Consider the following 12,883-nt stretch of genomic DNA (forward strand, 5'->3'; position numbering starts at 1 on the left):
AAGCATAAAGAGAGTCACTCCATAAGAGATTGATCAAAGATTTCAAAAACTCCCCCTTTTTTTCATAATCAATACTTCTCCACAAGAGGCCAACTTTTGACAAAAGAGACAATGCAAGAGTTTTGACAAACAAAAAGCTCTATTTTACTATTTTCAAAATTTCTCAAGTGGTAGCTGATCCATTTATTGCTTTGGCCTTTATTTTCTCCCCCTTTGGCATCAAGCACCAAAACGGGATCAATCTTGGCCCGATAACCCCATTGCCTCACCAAAATCTTCAATTAGGAGTAAATGGCAATAAGAGTTCATGAGATGAACTTGGAATAAGTTACCCTCTCATCGGAGTGCAGTGGAAGTCTTTCATGGTCCAAGTCCACCTTTTCCCTTTCAATTCTCCTTCGAGACTAAATCAAGTAAACTCAAGCATATGGTTAGTCTCAAAGGGTCAAGTTGTAACACAACTCCCCCTAAATATGTGCATCACTTACACAAGGACTTGTGAGGTCCAGGGAATGTTTGTACAACTTGAGCACCACAATAAGCAACAAAATGCAGAATGAACATGATCAAAGGCATAAACATATGTATGCTACAATTCAATCCAAGTTCCGCGAATCTAAGACATTTAGCTCACTACGTAGCCTGCAAAAGGTCTTCTCATCTAGAGGCTTGGTAAAGATATCGGCTAGCTGGTTCTCGGTGCTAACATGAAACACTTCGATATCTCCCTTTTGCTGGTGGTCTCTCAAAAAGTGATGCCGGATGTCTATGTGCTTTGTGCGGCTGTGTTCAACAGGATTTTCCGCCATGCGGATAGCACTCTCATTATCACATAGGAGTGGGACTTTGCTCAGATTGTAGCCAAAGTCCCGGAGGGTTTGCCTCATCCAAAGTAGTTGCGCGCAACACTGTCCTGCGGCAACATACTCGGCCTCAGCGGTGGATAGGGCAACGGAGGTTTGTTTCTTAGAGTTCCACGACACCAGGGACCTTCCTAAGAATTGGCACGTCCCTGATGTACTCTTCCTATCGACCTTACATCCAGCATAGTCGGAATCTGAGTATCCAACCAAGTCAAAGGTAGACCCTTTTGGATACCAGAGCCCGAAGCAAGGCGTAGCAACCAAATATCTTAGAATTCGCTTCACCGCCACTAAGTGACACTCCTTAGGATCAGATTGAAATCTAGCACACATGCATACGCTAAGCATAATATCCGGTCTACTAGCACATAAATAAAGTAAAGACCCTATCATTGACCGGTATGCTTTTTGATCAACGGACTTACCTCCTTTGTTGAGGTCGGTGTGTCCGTCGGTTCCCATCGGCGTCTTTGCGGGCTTGGCGTCCTTCATCCCAAACCGCTTTAGCAGATCTTGCGTGTACTTCGTTTGGGAGATGAAGGTACCGTCCTTGAGTTGCTTCACTTGGAACCCAAAGAAGTAGTTCAACTCGCCCATCATCGACATCTCGAATTTCTGCGTCATTACCCTGCTAAACTCTTCACAAGACTCTTGGTTAGTAGAACCAAATATTATGTCATCGACATAAATTTGGCACACAAACAGATCACCATCACATGTCTTAGTAAAGAGAGTTGGATCGACTTTCCCAACCTTGAAAGCATTAACAATTAGAAAGTCTCTAAGGCATTCATACCATGCTCTTGGGGCTTGCTTAAGTCCATAGAGCGCCTTAGAGAGCTTACACACGTGGTCGGGGTACCGTTCATCCTCGAAGCCAGGGGGTTGCTCTACGTACACTTCCTCTTTGATCGGCCCGTTGAGGAAAGCGCTCTTCACATCCATTTGGTACAACCTGAAAGAATGGTGAGCAGCATATGCTAGCAAAATACGAATTGATTCTAGCCTAGCCACAGGAGCAAAAGTCTCCTCAAAGTCCAAATCTGCGACTTGGGCATAACCTTTTGCCACAAGTCTAGCCTTGTTCCTTGTCACCACCCCGTGCTCGTCTTGTTTGTTGCGGAACACCCACTTGGTTCCCACAACATTTTGCTTGGGACGAGGCACCAGTGTCCAAACTTCATTGCGCTTGAAATTGTTGAGCTCCTCTTGCATGGCCACCACCCAGTCCGGATCTAGCAAGGCCTCCTCTACCCTGAAAGGCTCAATAGAAGAGACAAAGGAGTAATGCTCACAAAAATTAACTAATCGAGATCGAGTTGTTACTCCCTTGCTAATATCACCCAGAATTTGATCGACGGGATGATTCCTTTGAATCATCGCTCGAACTTGGGTTGGAGGTGCCGGTTGCGCTTCTTCCTCCTGAAAGGGAAATGTGCCCTTGGGCCATTTCTAAGTATTTTGGTGATTAAGTGCAAACACAGGTGCCAATATGTGAAAATATGCCCATGGATGGACAAGTTGCAAATCACAAGTAAAGGTATGTTTCTAAGCCTTAGTACATTGGTTTTGTGTACTAATATCTTGTCTAAGTGTTTAGAAACAGAAAGAAGAAGAAGAAGAGAAGACTTGGCTGTGTACAACCAAGGGGCTGCTTCGGTCTGGGGCACCGGACTGTCCGGTGGTGCACCGGACAGTGTCCGGTGGTGCACCGGACAGTGTCCGGTGCGCCAGGCTGCCTCGGCCGAAGAGGCCGCTCTCGGGTTTTTCTCCGGCGACTTCGGCTAAAATTCACCGGACTGTCCGGTGTGCACCGGACTGTCCGGTGAGCCAACGGTCGGCCGCGTGATCGGCGCGCGACACGTGGCCGAGCCAACGGTCGGAAGGAAGCACCGGACTGTCCGGTGTGCACCGGACTGTCCGGTGCGCCAGATCTGCAACGGTCGGCAACGGTCGGCTTCGCTTTTTATGGAAACAAATCGGGCACCGGACAGTGTCCGGTGTGCACCGGACTGTCCGGTGCGCCACGAGACAGAAGGCAAAGATGGCCTTCCAGATTTGTTCCCAACGGCTCCTAGCTGCCTTGGGGCTATAAAAGGGACCCCTAGGCGCATGGAGGAGTACATCAAGCATTCCAACAACCTTTCTAAGCACCAAGACATTGATCTAGCGCATTCGATTCATTGTGATAGCATATAGAGCTCTTGTGGAGTTGTGTACTCTCTGAGTTGTGTTGCGAGCTCTTATTGCTGCTTGTGTGCGTGTTGCTGTGATCTTTTGAAGTCTTGTGTGCGTTGCTCATTCCCCCCTTGCTCCGTGATTCTCTGTGAACATCTTTTGTAAGGGCGAGAGGCTCCAAGTTGTGGAGATTCCTCGCAAACGGGATTGAGAAAAGAAAAGAAAAACACCGTGGTATTCAAGTTGATCATTGGATCACTTGAGAGGAGTTGAGTGCAACTCTCGTCCGTCGGGACGCCACAACGTGGAGTAGGCAAGTTTTGTACTTGGCCGAACCACGGGATAACCACCGTGTCAACTCTGTGATTGCTTTCTTGTGGTTATTGTGTTTTGACTCCTCTCTAGCCACTTGGCCATACCTGTGCTAACTCTTAACAAGTTTTTGTGGCTTAAGTTTTTGAAGTTTTACAGGATCACCTATTCACCCCCCCTCTAGGTGCTCTCAATTGGTATCAGAGCCGTTCTCTTCAAGAAAGGGACTAACCGCCCGAAGAGATGGATCCTAAGGGGAAGGGAATTGTGATCAACGACAAGGAAAAGGAGTCCTTCGTCAACGAGCCAAGGGATGACAAGTCCAATGACTCGGGCTCGGGCTACAAGCGAAGAGATGGGAAGAAGAAGAAGACAAGACGCATCAAGGAGATCGTCTACTACGACAGCGATGAGTCCTCTTCTTCCCAAAAGGACGACGACTACGACAAACAAAGGAAACCGGTTAATTCTAACTTTTCTTTTGACTACTCTCGTATTCCGCAAAGTTCAAATTCACATTTGCTTTCCATTCCACTCGGCAAGCCCCCACACTTTGATGGAGAGGACTACGGATTTTGGAGCCACAAAATGCGTAGTCACCTATTCTCTCTCCATCCTAGCATATGGGAGATTGTAGATAGTGGAATGCACTTTAGTAGTTCGGATAATCCTATATTCATTAATGAGCAAATCCATAAGAATGCACAAGCTACTACTGTTCTTCTAGCCTCATTGTGCAGGGATGAATATAATAAAGTGAGTGGCTTGGATAACGCCAAGCAAATCTGGGATACCCTCAAGATCTCTCATGAGGGAAATGACGCTACCTTGCTCACCAAAATGGAGTTGGTGGAGGGCGAGCTGGGACGGTTCGCGATGATAAGGGGCGAGGAGCCAACTCAAACATACAACCGGCTCAAGACCCTTGTCAACAAGATAAGGAGCTATGGAAGCACGCGATGGACGGACCACGACGTCGTCCGCCTAATGCTAAGGTCCTTTACTGTTCTTGATCCTCATTTGGTGAATAATATTCGTGAGAATCCCAGGTACACCAAAATGTCGCCCGAAGAAATTCTTGGAAAATTTGTAAGCGGGCGGATGATGATCAAGGAGGCAAGGTACGTCGATGACGCCTTGAATGGACCGATCAACGAGCCGCAACCTTTTGCTCTCAAGGCATCAAGGAGCAAGGAGGCACTACCAAGCAAGGTGGCGCAAATTGAGGCGGCCGGGCTTAATGATGAAGAAATGGCTCTCATCATTAAGCGCTTCAAGACGGTGCTAAAGGGTCGCAATGGACAGCCGAGCAAGACTAAGACCAAGGGGAAGCGATCATGCTTCAAATGCGGTAAGCTTGGTCATTTTATTGCTAACTGTCCTGATAATGAAAGTGACCAGGAAAAGGGGAACAAAAGGGAGAAGAAGAAGCACTACAAGAAGGCAAAGGGCGAGGCGCATGTAGGCAAGGAGTGGGACTCGGATTGCTCCTCTTCCGACTCCGACAATGAAGGACTCGCCGCCACCGCCTTCAACAAATCAACCCTCTTCCCCAACGAGCGCCACACATGCCTTATGGCAAGGGAGAAGAAGGTATGTACTCGCAACTCTACCTATGCTTCTTCAAGTGAGGACGAATCTAGTGATGAGGATGAAGTAGATTATTCATGTTTGTTCAAGGGCTTAGATAGATCTAAGATAGACAAAATTAATGAATTAATTGATGCCTTGAATGAAAAGAATATACTTTTAGAAAAGCAAGAGGATTTGTTGTATGAAGAACATGATAAGTTTGTAGAGGCTCAAAAATCTCTTGCATTAGAAATTAAGAGAAATGAAATGCTTGCTTGTGAAGTATCAACATGCCATGATTCTATTTCTAACTTAAAGAGCATAAACGATGATTTAAATGCTAAACTAGTAGAAGCAAATAAATCCAACTCTTGTGTTGAACATGTTGAAATTTGCACTAGGTGTAAGGATGTTGATATTAATGCCTGTAGTGAACACTTAGTTTCCATTTCAAAATTGAGTGATGAAGTGGCTAGTCTTAATGCTCAACTTAAGACTAGCAAAAGTGATTTTGAAAAACTAAAGTTTGCTAGGGATGCCTACACGGTTGGTAGACACCCCTCAATTAAGGATGGACTTGGCTTCAAGAGGGAAGCCAAGAACTTAACAAGCCATAAGGCTCCCATTCCCGCCAAGGAAAAAGGGAAGGCCCCTATGGCTACTAGTGCTAAAAGGAACCATGCATTTTTGTATCATGATAGAAGACAAACTAGAAATGTAAGTCATGATGCTTTTGATTCATATGTTTATGATTCTCATGCCATGTTTGCTCCTAGTTCCTCTTATATGTATGATAGAAATGTTACTAGGAGAAATGTTGTTCCTAAAAGAAATGCTATTCATCATGTGCCTAGAAGGAATGTTATTCGTGCTCCTAGGAAAGTAGTGAATGAACCGTCTACAATTTATTGTGCTTTGAATGCTTCATTTGCAATTTGTAGAAAGGATAGAAAAGTAATTGCTAGGAAGTTAGGGGCAAAATGCAAAGGTGATAAAACTTGCATTTGGGTCCCTAAGGAAATTGTGACTAACCTTGTAGGACCCAACAAGAGTTGGGTACCTAAGTCCCAAGCCTAAATTTGCCTTGCAGGTTTATGCATCCGGGGGTTCAAGCTGGATTATTGATAGCGGATGCACAAACCATATGACGGGGGAGAAGAAGATGTTCACCTCCTACGTCAAGAACAAGGATTCCCAAGATTCAATCATATTCGGTGATGGGAATCAAGGCAAGGTAAAAGGGTTAGGTAAAATTGCAATTTCTAATGAGCACTCCATATCTAATGTGTTTTTAGTAGAGTCTCTTGGATATAATCTGCTATCTGTTAGTCAATTATGCAATATGGGGTATAACTGTCTATTTACAAATGTAGATGTGTCTGTCTTTAGAAGAAGTGATGGTTCACTAGCTTTTAAGGGTGTATTAGACGGCAAACTTTATTTAGTTGATTTTGCAAAAGAAGAGGCCGGTCTAGATGCATGCTTAATAGCTAAGACTAGCATGGGCTGGCTGTGGCATCGCCGCTTAGCACATGTGGGGATGAAGAACCTTCACAAGCTTCTAAAGGGAGAACACGTGATAGGTTTGACTAACGTTCAATTCGAAAAAGATAGACCTTGTGCAGCTTGTCAAGCAGGGAAACAGGTGGGAGGAGCACATCACAGCAAGAATGTGATGACCACTTCAAGACCCCTGGAGCTGCTGCATATGGACCTCTTCGGACCCGTCGCCTATCTGAGCATAGGAGGAAGTAAGTATGGTTTAGTTATTGTTGATGACTTTTCCCGCTTCACTTGGGTGTTCTTTTTGCAGGAAAAATCCGAAACCCAAGGGACTCTCAAACGCTTCCTCAGGAGAGCTCAAAATGAGTTTGAGCTCAAAGTGAAAAAGATAAGGAGCGACAACGGGTCCGAGTTCAAGAACCTTCAAGTGGAGGAGTTCCTTGAAGAGGAAGGGATCAAGCACGAATTCTCCGCTCCCTACACACCACAGCAAAATGGTGTGGTAGAGAGGAAGAACAGGACGCTCATCGACATGGCGAGGACGATGCTAGAAGAGTTCAAGACCCCCGAGTGCTTTTGGACGGAAGCCGTTAACACTGCTTGCCACGCCATCAACAGGGTCTACCTTCATCGCCTCCTCAAGAAGACGTCGTATGAGCTACTAACCGGTAACAAACCCAATGTATCGTACTTTCGTGTATTTGGGAGTAAATGCTACATTCTAGTGAAGAAGGGTAGAAATTCTAAGTTTGCTCCCAAAGCTGTAGAAGGGTTTTTATTAGGTTATGACTCAAATACAAAGGCGTATAGAGTCTTCAACAAATCATCGGGTTTGGTTGAAGTCTCTAGCGACGTTGTATTTGATGAGACTAATGGCTCTCCAAGAGAGCAAGTGGTTGATTGTGATGATGTAGATGAAGAAGATGTTCCGACGGCCGCTATACGGACCATGGCGATTGGAGAAGTACGGCCACAGGAACAAGATGAACGAGATCAACCTTCTTCCTCAACTATGGTGCATCCCCCAACCAAAGATGACGAACAGGTACCTCAAGTAGAGGCGCTTGATCAAGGGGGAGCACAAAATGATCAAGTGATGGAGGAAGAAGCGCAACCGGCACCTCCAACCCAAGTTCGAGCGATGATTCAAAGGGATCATCCCGTCGACCAAATTCTGGGTGACATTAGCAAGGGAGTAACTACTCGGTCTCGATTAGTTAATTTTTGTGAACATTACTCTTTTGTCTCCTCTATTGAGCCTTTCAGGGTAGAAGAGGCCTTGCTAGATCCGGACTGGGTGTTGGCCATGCAAGAGGAGCTCAACAACTTCAAGCGCAATGAAGTTTGGACACTGGTGCCTCGTCCGAAGCAAAATGTTGTGGGAACCAAGTGGGTGTTCCGCAACAAACAGGACGAGCACGGGGTGGTGACAAGGAACAAGGCTCGACTTGTGGCAAAAGGTTATGCCCAAGTCGCAGGTTTGGACTTTGAGGAGACTTTTGCTCCTGTGGCTAGGCTAGAGTCAATTCGAATCTTGCTAGCATATGCCGCTCACCATTCTTTCAGGTTGTTCCAAATGGATGTGAAGAGCGCTTTCCTAAACGGGCCAATCAAGGAGGAGGTGTACGTGGAGCAACCCCCTGGCTTCGAGGATGAACGGTACCCCGACCACGTGTGTAAGCTCTCTAAGGCGCTCTATGGACTTAAGCAAGCCCCAAGAGCATGGTATGAATGCCTTAGAGATTTCTTAATTGCTAATGCTTTCAAGGTTGGGAAAGCCGATCCAACTCTTTTTACTAAGACTTGTGATGGTGATTTGTTTGTGTGCCAAATTTATGTCGATGACATAATATTTGGTTCTACTAACCAAAAGTCTTGTGAAGAGTTTAGCAGGGTGATGACGCAGAAATTCGAGATGTCAATGATGGGCGAGTTGAACTACTTCCTTGGGTTCCAAGTGAAGCAACTCAAGGACGGCACCTTCCTCTCCCAAACGAAGTACACGCAAGATCTGCTAAAGCGGTTTGGGATGAAGGACGCCAAGCCCGCAAAGACTCCGATGGGGACCGACGGACACACCGACCTCAACAAAGGAGGTAAGTCCGTTGATCAAAAAGCATACCGGTCAATGATAGGTTCTTTGCTTTATTTATGTGCTAGTAGACCGGATATTATGCTTAGCGTATGCATGTGTGCTAGATTTCAATCCGATCCTAAGGAGTGTCACTTAGTGGCGGTGAAGCGAATTCTTAGATATTTGGTTGCTACGCCTTGCTTCGGGCTCTGGTATCCAAAGGGGTCTACCTTTGACTTAGTTGGATACTCAGACTCCGACTATGCTGGATGTAAGGTCGATAGGAAGAGTACATCGGGGACGTGCCAATTCTTAGGAAGGTCCCTGGTGTCATGGAACTCTAAGAAACAAACATCCGTTGCCCTATCCACCGCTGAGGCCGAGTATGTTGCCGCAGGACAGTGTTGCGCGCAACTACTTTGGATGAGGCAAACCCTCCGGGACTTTGGCTACAATCTGAGCAAAGTCCCACTCCTATGTGACAATGAGAGTGCTATCCGCATGGCGGAGAATCCTGTTGAGCACAGCCGCACAAAGCACATAGACATCCGGCATCACTTTTTGAGAGACCACCAGCAAAAGGGAGATATCGAAGTGTTTCATGTTAGCACCGAGAACCAGCTAGCCGATATCTTCACTAAGCCTCTAGACGAGAAGACCTTTTGCAGGTTGCGTAGTGAGCTAAATGTCTTAGATTCGTGGAACTTGGATTGAATTGTAGTATACATGTGTTTATGCATTTGATCAGGTTCATTCTGCATTTTGTTGCTTATTGTGGCGCTCAAGTTGTACCAACACTCCCTGGACCTCACAAGTCCGTTGCAAAGTGATGCACATGTTTAGGGGGAGATGTGTTACAACTTGACCCTTTGAGACTAACCATTTGCTTGAGTTTGCTTGATTGAGTCTCGAAGGAGGATTGAAAGGGAAAAGGTGGACTTGGACCATGAAAGACTTCCACTGCACTCCGATGAGAGGGTAACTAATTCCAAGTTCATCTCATGAAATCTTATTGCCATTTGCTCTTAATTGAAGACTTTGGTGAGGCAATGGGGTTAAAAGGGCCAAGATTGATCCCGTTTTGGTGCTTGATGCCAAAGGGGGAGAAAATAAAGGCCAAAGTGATAAATGGATCAGCTACCACTTGAGAGATTTTGAAAATAGTAGATGAAAATAGTAGAATAGAGTTTTTGTTTTGTCAAAAGCTTTTATTGTCTCTTATTGTCTCTTTTGTCAAAAGTTGACTTCTTGTGAGGAGAAGTATTGATTATGGGAAATAGGGGGAGTTTTTGAAATCTTTGATCAATCTCTTTTGGAATGACTCTCTTTATGCTTCAACATGTGTGTTTGACTTAGAGATAGAGATTTGAGTTTGATTTGCAAAAAACAAACCAAGTGGTGGCAAAGGATGATCCATATATGCCAAAATTGAATCAAAACCAATTTGAGTTTTTATTTGAAGTGATTTTGCACTTGTTCTAGTTGCTTTATGTTGTGTTGGCATAAATCACCAAAAAGGGGGAGATTGAAAGGGAAATGTGCCCTTGGGCCATTTCTAAGTATTTTGGTGATTAAGTGCAAACACAGGTGCCAATATGTGAAAATATGCCCATGGATGGACAAGTTGCAAATCACAAGTAAAGGTATGTTTCTAAGCCTTAGTACATTGGTTTTGTGTACTAATATCTTGTCTAAGTGTTTAGAAACAGAAAGAAGAAGAAGAAGAGAAGACTTGGCTGTGTACAGCCAAGGGGCTGCTTCGGTCTGGGGCACCGGACTGTCCGGTGGTGCACCGGACAGTGTCCGGTGGTGCACCGGACAGTGTCCGGTGCGCCAGGCTGCCTCGGCCGAAGAGGCCGCTCTCGGGTTTTTCTCCGGCGACTTCGGCTAAAATTCACCGGACTGTCCGGTGTGCACCGGACTGTCCGGTGAGCCAACGGTCGGCCGGGCCAACGGTCGGCCGCGCGATCGGCGCGCGACACGTGGCCGAGCCAACGGTCGGAAGGAAGCACCAGACTGTCCGGTGTGCACCGGACTGTCCGGTGCGCCAGATCTGCAACGGTCGGCAACGGTCGGCTTCGCTTTTTATGGAAACAAATCGGGCACCGGACAGTGTCCGGTGTGCACCGGACTGTCCGGTGCGCCACGAGACAGAAGGCAAAGATGGCCTTCCAGATTTGTTCCCAACGGCTCCTAGCTGCCTTGGGGCTATAAAAGGGACCCCTAGGCGCATGGAGGAGTACATCAAGCATTCCAACAACCTTTCTAAGCACCAAGACATTGATCTAGCGCATTCGATTCATTGTGATAGCATATAGAGCTCTTGTGGAGTTGTGTACTCTCTGAGTTGTGTTGCGAGCTCTTATTGCTGCTTGTGTGCGTGTTGCTGTGATCTTTTGAAGTCTTGTGTGCGTTGCTCATTCCCCCCTTGCTCCGTGATTCTCTGTGAACATCTTTTGTAAGGGCGAGAGGCTCCAAGTTGTGGAGATTCCTCGCAAACGGGATTGAGAAAAGAAAAGAAAAACACCGTGGTATTCAAGTTGATCATTGGATCACTTGAGAGGAGTTGAGTGCAACTCTCGTCCGTTGGGACGCCACAACGTGGAGTAGGCAAGTTTTGTACTTGGCCGAACCACGGGATAACCACCGTGTCAACTCTGTGATTGCTTTCTTGTGGTTATTGTGTTTTGACTCCTCTCTAGCCACTTGGCCATACCTGTGCTAACTCTTAACAAGTTTTTGTGGCTTAAGTTTTTGAAGTTTTACAGGATCACCTATTCACCCCCCCCTCTAGGTGCTCTCACCTCCATCACATGATCATCTTGTGTTCCCCCTTGATCACATGCCTCCTGTTGATGAACCTGTTTATCGTCCCGAGTTGGGGGATGCACCGTTGTTGAGGAAGAAGGTTGATCTCGTTCATCTTGTTCCTGTGGCCGCACTTCTCCAATCGCCATGGTTCGTATAGCGGCCGACGGAACATCTTCTTCATCTACATCATCACAATCAACAACTTGCTCTCTTGGAGAGCCATTAGTCTCATCAAATACAACGTCGCTAGAGACTTCAACCAAACCCGATGATTTGTTGAAGACTCTATATGCCTTTGTATTTGAGTCATAACCTAACAAAAACCCTTCTACAGCTTTGGGAGCAAACTTAGAATTTCTACCCTTCTTCACTAGAATGTAGCATTTGCTCCCAAATACACGAAAGTAAGATACATCGGGTTTGTTACCGGTTAGAAGCTCATACGACGTCTTTTTGAGGAGGCGGTGAAGGTAGACCCTGTTGATGGCGTGACAAGCCGTGTTCACGGCTTCCGACCAAAAGCACTCGGGGGTCTTGAACTCTCCAAGCATCGTCCTCGCCATATCAATGAGTGTCCTGTTCTTCCTCTCCACCACACCATTTTGCTGTGGTGTGTAGGGAGCGGAGAACTCGTGCTTGATCCCTTCCTCCTCAAGGAACTCCTCCACTTGAAGGTTCTTGAACTCGAACCCGTTGTCGCTCCTTATCTTCTTCACCTTGAGCTCAAACTCATTTTGAGCTCTCCTTAGGAAGCGCTTGAGGGTCCCTTGGGTTTCATATTTATCCTGCAAAAAGAATACCCAAGTGAAGCGGGAAAAGTCATCAACAATAACTAGACCATACTTACTTCCTCCTATGCTTAGATAGGCGACGGGTCCGAAGAGGTCCATATGTAGTAACTCCAGGGGTCTTGAAGTGGTCATCACATTCTTGCTGTGATGCGCTCCTCCCACTTGTTTACCTGCTTGACAAGCTGCACAAGGTCTATCTTTTTCGAAATGCACATTAGTCAAACCTATCACGTGTTCTCCCTTTAGAAGCTTGTGAAGGTTCTTCATCCCCACATGTGCTAAGCGGCGATGCCACAGCCAGCCCATGCCAGTCTTAGCAATTAAGCATGCATCTAGACCGGCCTCCTCTTTTGCAAAATCAACTAAATAAAGTTTGTCGTCTAATACACCCTTAAATGCTAGTGAACCATCACTTCTTCTAAAGACAGACACATCTACATTTGTAAAAAGACAATTATATCCCATATTGCATAGTTGGCTAATAGATAGCAAATTGTAGCCAAGAGACTCAACTAAAAACACATTAGAGATAGAGTGCTCATTAGAAATTGCAATTTTACCTAACCCTTTTACCTTGCCTTGATTCCCATCACCGAATATAATTGAATCTTGGGAATCTTTATTCTTGACATAGGAGGTGAACATCTTCTTCTCCCCCGTCATATGGTTTGTGCATCCGCTGTCGATAATCCAGCTTGAACCCCCGGATGCATAAACCTGCAAGGCAAATTTAGGCTTGGGTCTTAGGTACCCAACTCATGTTGGGTCCTACAAGGTTA

Source organism: Zea mays, chromosome 7 (assembly GCF_902167145.1).
Source record: "Zea mays cultivar B73 chromosome 7, Zm-B73-REFERENCE-NAM-5.0, whole genome shotgun sequence".
Taxonomy (NCBI): domain Eukaryota; kingdom Viridiplantae; phylum Streptophyta; class Magnoliopsida; order Poales; family Poaceae; genus Zea; species Zea mays.